Below are 6,558 nucleotides of genomic sequence, written 5' to 3' on the forward strand. Positions count from 1 at the left end.
AGGAAAGTCCGGCAAACATAAATAAATAAATAAATAACGTTTACGAGAACAAGGCCCCCAAATCAGCATATTCAGTTCCCGTTTTAGCTGGAACGTGACATGCAGTATTTGCCCCTCCTCTTTGCACCCCATTCACCAAGTTCTGAAAACAATTTTACGATCTGGTCAAAGTAACTGACTGGAGTGCTGAAAATAAAAATCCTGTTTGCTTGCGTGGCCACGCTGCACGTAGGCAGTTAGATTTACTGATTCTCTTTATTTTCTATTCCTAATTTCATCAAGACATTTCAAGGTCTTCATTATTCTAGCTAACTTATCATTTTTTTATTTTCATGCTTACTGGAGTTGTCTTTTTCCTTTAATCCTACTGCATCTTCTCCATATTATTCACCATTACTTGTTGGATATAATCTGTGTTTACCCCTCGCATACCTCTCGTCTGTTAGTATTTGCAGGATCGTTATCGGTGTGCCGTTTTAGATATTTAGTATTGTACAGCAAATTTCTCTTACAACTCTTCGACAGCTGCACCGCCTCCAGCCAGAAATGTTGTGCAATATTCTCTGCATTTACCTGCGTACATTTTTATCTTAATGGTATAAGGCCTGAGTTTATCTGGTAGGTGCAGAGGTGTATATGAATTTCTTCTGGTAACAGAAATTTTAAAATGTGCCAATGGTTTGACTCAGAGAGTGAAGCCAGGATATCTGGGCCTATTATTTCTAGGACGGAGGTGCTTGGTATGTCTGTCGGACCACAGACGATTCTTTTAATCTGAACGCAAACGACAGACATGCCCGAAGTGAGCTGTGGAAACAGTTGACTATTAGGGGAACTTTTAGCTCTGGCTGTTCCGGAAACTTTTGAGATCACTGTACAACTGAAGAATGACAGTTGTTACGGGTGGGAGGATAGGAAAGCTGGCAGGGCAAGAGGCGCTAAGTGTCAACGGGGTGCAGGCACAGAGAAGGAAGTTCTTATTGTGTAACAACAAAATACTGACTGAAAAAAAGGAGAGAAATACCCCGTAAAGACAGATAAGAAACTCAAGACGGAAGAGCCTCAAAGGATTCCAATATCTGTTTCTCCGCTCTTGAGGGGTCGCCTCAGAACGAAGAAAATCCTTGAAGAGAAAAGTGGAAAAATATCTTAAATTCCAGACAGGAGGAGAGGCGGGTCATGACGTTTTCTGGCAACACGCAAAAGGTCACACAAAAGAAGCCTGCGCACACCTCACGTCTAGAGAGGATATGAAAGATACAAATTCTTCAAAACTGTAAGAGACTATCATTACTTTGAACAAACCTGTGGTAGAAATCGCTTGAAAATGACAGCAATATAAAATGTACATGACATATTATTACTGAAAAAAAAAAAAATCCTTTGTTTCGACTAGAATGCTTTGATATATACAGTCATTAACTCTATTACAATAGTTCCTGACAGTGGGAATACCATGGACAATTTCGAATGATCACACGTATGTGTTCGAAATGTGGTCATAGTAAAAAACGACGTAAGTAATCAGCGAATATATTAATCTCATTTACAGAAGCCAAATCCATTAGTTACTTCCACCAACGAAGTTGTAGGAGGTTCTGTATTCACCTATGTTTGTATGTTTATTTGTTTCTTTGTCCACACGATATTTCCAAAAGTTCTCAGTTAATTTCCATGAAATTGTGTGGAAGGGTGGGCCCTGAGCCAAGAGAGATTTGATTACATTTGGGGGCGGATCCGGATCCCATGTATCCCGTACAATATATGTTCTCAATGAATTTCAATGAATTTTTGTGGAAGGGTGGGCCATGGACCAAGAAAGAATTAATTACATTTGGGGTCGGCTCCGTATCGGACATCGGCGGAGGTATGCGCTCCCTGAGTGTTTTCTAGCTGATTCTATGTAGCATATATAATATTATATCACCGTCATTTCCGAGAGAAAAACTCATTCATATTCTCGTATCTGAAGTGTGGTCTGATAAAACAAATGTGCAGTGAATGTGAACCTCTCAATTATTAAACCCCAGGGCCCAGATCAAGAATAAAGTATACTGAGTTGATCTCCCGTTAACTATCTGCGTTGTTCAGTTTTCAGCAGTCAAATTTTCGTTTACATAAACTATTTTAAACATGAATTAGGTTTAGGAGGGGTTGTGAGTAAGATTCCTGAACACTAAGCTTCTTGAACGTCTATTGAATCATGCGACTTGTCTGTGATACACTTCACTCCCACACACACACACAGGATCCCTTGGGCTACATTAACCTCTCTCTCCCCCCACCCCCTCTCTCTCTGAAAAAGTAAGCCCCTCCCCCCTCCACACACACACACACACACACACACACACAGGATCCCTTGGGCTACATTAACCTCTCCCCCCCCCTCTCTCTGAAAAAGTAAGCCCCTCCCCCCTCCACACACACACACACACACACACACACACACACACACACTCGCGGAAGCAAGCAAGCGCGCGGGAACTGTACTGAACCGCTAATCTCCAGATTGCCTAACAAAAACGCTGCCAGAAAATTAGGCAGAAGTGAAGCGCTATATTCACGTTTAATTAACCTTAAGTGGTAGAGTACTTTTCATACTCACAAGCCATTACAAAACACGGAGGTATTTATATCCAGGAAATCTAACATTTTAAAACAATGAAATAGCTAACTTATGATTTTTACACATATGAATTAAGACAACTCGTATCACACATCTGACATTTTCCTGTATTACAATGATACGGTATCGTTGAGTTTGTATGTATGTATTTATGCATGTACGGGTATTAATCTATTCCTGCTGCAACTAGACAATATTATTCATCTTATAGGACACCTGTTATTGCGATGGGGTTAATGGAGGATCATACGATCTCTCCATATAAAGAGGTCTTCCTTAAGGTACGCAAAATCGTCTGGTGAGAGGACGTCTAAAGATTTTATTCAGTCTGGAGAAATACCTCTCGCGTTTTGCTAATAAACTGTGGCGTAGTATTTCTCTTTTGCTTCCGTTCCTTTGACTCTGCTCTCTCGCGTCACTTTCGGGAACTGGGTGTGTGTGTGTGTGTGTGTGTTTTTTACACGATTCCATTCCATTTAGGAGAGAGGTTCTGAACTGGATGGGTTACGCTTTTCTTTAACTCTCTAAGTATGAGAGATCTTTCCTAAGCTGAACTAAATCGTCTGGAGTAGCAAAACTAAGCAAGGCAAAATGTCACAACATTTTTTTTTTATATTACAATACTGTGGCCTGGTATTCCTCTTGGCATCATATAACGATTTTATTAGTTTTGCAGCTGATCTTGCTACTAATGACGATTTTATATAGCTCTCGAGAGACCTTTTATCTCCTGCCACTACATGGCAATTATTTTATTTAGTTTTGAGGAGACTGAATGGAGTTGCTTCTATACCCTTCACTGTTTCAGGATTTCCCCACATATTACATAAATTCTTCTGAAGATACCAAGAACAAAAGGAAAAGGCACCTGTCCTTGGGTTGAAGCGTTCAATTATGCAAGCATCCATCGTACCTTATTTTCCTTCCCTAAATCCCCATAGCTCACGGCCAGGCTTCTATTTTCCCTCAGAGGCAACAGGATCAGGTAGTGGTATCCCTCGCCTTCCCTACTACAAATTGCACAATTCATACACATACTGCCAGCAATATACAAGTTCAAGAAAACCAATTTCAAAGAGTAAGAAGGCTAGTGTCACCGTATGCAGCTTAAACGAGACAGGGAATTCCACTATTACCATTTTAAAAAGTGTCGTCTTTCTAGATTTTTTCCCCATCCATTAAAGAATAAGAAAAAGAGGCAAAATACAAATGGTAAAAATAAAAAATGAAGGTTTTCGTCAAAAGGACAAAAAATCACGCTGACAAACGCAGGAAAAAGGCTAGCATTTAAAGGCAAAGGCAATCAGATCTTGGGATGAGATAATGTAACATGAGATATTAACACAAGTGAGTGGAAAAGGATGCTCAACTAAGGTAAGATGAGAAAGTAAATGTCATTCGGTGTCCTGAGTCTTGGAGGAGGAGCATGTGTACGCACATAAGTGTTATGGGTCCAAATGCCACATGTGTCGTGATTAATTCCATTGCATTTTATCAGTCTCATTCAGTAGAGTTAATCTAGTCAGTGCAAATTATCCTTCTATTTTTTTATCATTCTTATTTCCACCCCCCCCCTCTCTCTCTCTCTCTCTCTCTCTCTCTCTGTGTTATTTTGCATTCCATCCTATATTTAGCTTCTTCCTTTGTCGCGTCGTCTTCTGAATCGTTTCTTCTTCTTTCTATCTCGGGTTCTTCTCACTGATTCATCCGTCTTTTTGTTACACTCTTTCTCTCTGCTTCTGTGCTTTCCATTTCTTAGGCCCCTCCTTCTCAGGTTCATTTTGCATTTCATCCTGCACGTTTTGTTTCATTTTCTCTCCTGTTTCTCTCTAAACTACTTTTTCTTTTCTACTCATCCAGCTTCTTTCTATGCCAACCCCCTTTAGGCTAAAAGGATCTCATTTTTTCTTTCCACCACTTTTCTTACCATCACTCATAACTCTCCCATTGTATTATTTCATCCTTCCTCCTTCTTTCGTTGTTTCCCTCTAATTATTTTTCTCATCATCCATTTATTTCCTACTATCTGTCTTTCCATGTCCTTTTTTTCTCGTGGCCCTCGTCATATTCATTTCTTCACTCATATGCGTCTCTCCTTCTTAATATGCTTTGCAAATCATCCTGTATTTGCTTTCCTCCTCTTTCGCTTTCTCTTCAAGCCTCCTTTTCTTTCTGCATCATTCAAATCTTCCCTCTGTTTTCTCCCGCTTTTCCTGTCCACTTGTTTCTCGTACCCCTCTTTGGATCTCCATTATCCGCATTTCTCTTCTTCATCTGGTCCCTGCTGTATTGTTTCATCTCCGTACATTCTCCTACGGTTTTTCAGGTCCTTTCCATTTGTCTCTGCATTCTCCTCAGCATGCTTTCTCTCCCTTTCTGCCCGCATTCTCGGTCGCCCCTCCTTCCTCTCTGCATCATTTCTGCAACTTTTCCTCTTTCTTGTTTCTTTCTTTTTCCTCTTCATGCATCTCCTTATACATGGATCCTTTACCATTAAAAACAGAGACATGTTACTAGAATTTAACGTTGTTCCAGCTGCTGTCAAACAAATTATCCACCTTAAGAGACTTTACTCCTGAAGGAAAGGAATTAGTGAATGCTGCTACATCAAATCCACTCTATGTTTAAAAAATTTCTCCAGTGATAAAAAGAAAGTAAAAACTGTCTAGTATTAACAAGAATTAAATAATACGTCTTTAAATTGAAGTTAAAACCTGCTGCATTTGATCGTATTTTATGCAATAACTGTTTTACGTACGTAACAGGTAAAGAAACATTCCCTCTTATCCAATACACTACTAGTAATAGGACTTAATATTTATTTTTTAGTTTTGCCCCTAAAAGATTATGGGCGATTTTTTGAACCTTGATGGTGGTAGATGTAGCCTTTATTAACTCCTTCACTACTCTTTTACAGTCGAATAATGTATGGCGGAGGTGGGAAGAAAAAAAACTATAGAAGTCTGCCATCGTGCTTGAAAGGGATTACATAGGGAAGTGACTGGGCACCCTTCCCTGATTTTAAAAATAAAAATGAACCTCTAAAAATGAAGAATCATCATTCCAAATCCGTTTCTTAGCATCTTGCACATACACACTCCTACCCAGTCCCTCCTCTTCTTTCACCACTCTCCTTGTGAATGTTTCTGGTCACTTTCGGCAGTCATAAAATCATTTCGTGGTAGCAGGAAGCGTTTAGTATTGTAGTGGTGGTTATAGCATTCTAGGTGATGCATTGCCATTAGCCCATCCAGCCCACCATTGGAAAACCCGAGTTCGGATTCTCGCAATTTGCCGGTCAGACTCTTGGACGATGTTTTGTTTCTTCTTTATCCACTATTACCACTACCTTCATATTACATTTTATGCAAGGTAAAAACAACGATCCTGATTAGCTAAAACTAACAAAACTAAACACAACGTACTGCTCTGCTTTCTTATACGGCATCAAAGTTAAGCAGAAACCTCATCATTTAACACGGCACATACTCGTATTATGCAGGTCAATACTGGGCTGGCAAGAGTTTTTGGGCGTGTATGAATCGCTATTTCTTCGTTTAATTAACTGCTCTGACTTGGGTTTAGCTGTAGGTGTTGAAATGTCATTGCTGGACAGATAGTATGCTGTTCACTGGACCCTTTACATTTGTGGGATAGAACATTAACATTATGTACAGGATAGAAGATGGGAGAGAAAGAATTGAGATGAGTGAAAGTTGAAGAGGGGAAATAAATACACATGGATAAAAAAATAGCAGACATAAGACGAGACAAGAACAGAAGATGAGGGAAACGGAGTGGGAATCAAGAAAATATGATTGAATATGGAAGGAAGCGGATACGGATACAGACAAATAAAGGAATAGGAGACAAAGAAAAGAAGAAGAAAAAAAGTGGACTGAATGGTGAAGAAAGAGAGGGTGAATTCAAGA

Source organism: Coenobita brevimanus, chromosome 8 (genome assembly GCF_032717465.1).
Source record: "Coenobita brevimanus isolate Jiangsu-jjx chromosome 8, ASM3271746v2, whole genome shotgun sequence".
Classification (NCBI taxonomy): Eukaryota; Metazoa; Arthropoda; class Malacostraca; order Decapoda; family Coenobitidae; genus Coenobita; species Coenobita brevimanus.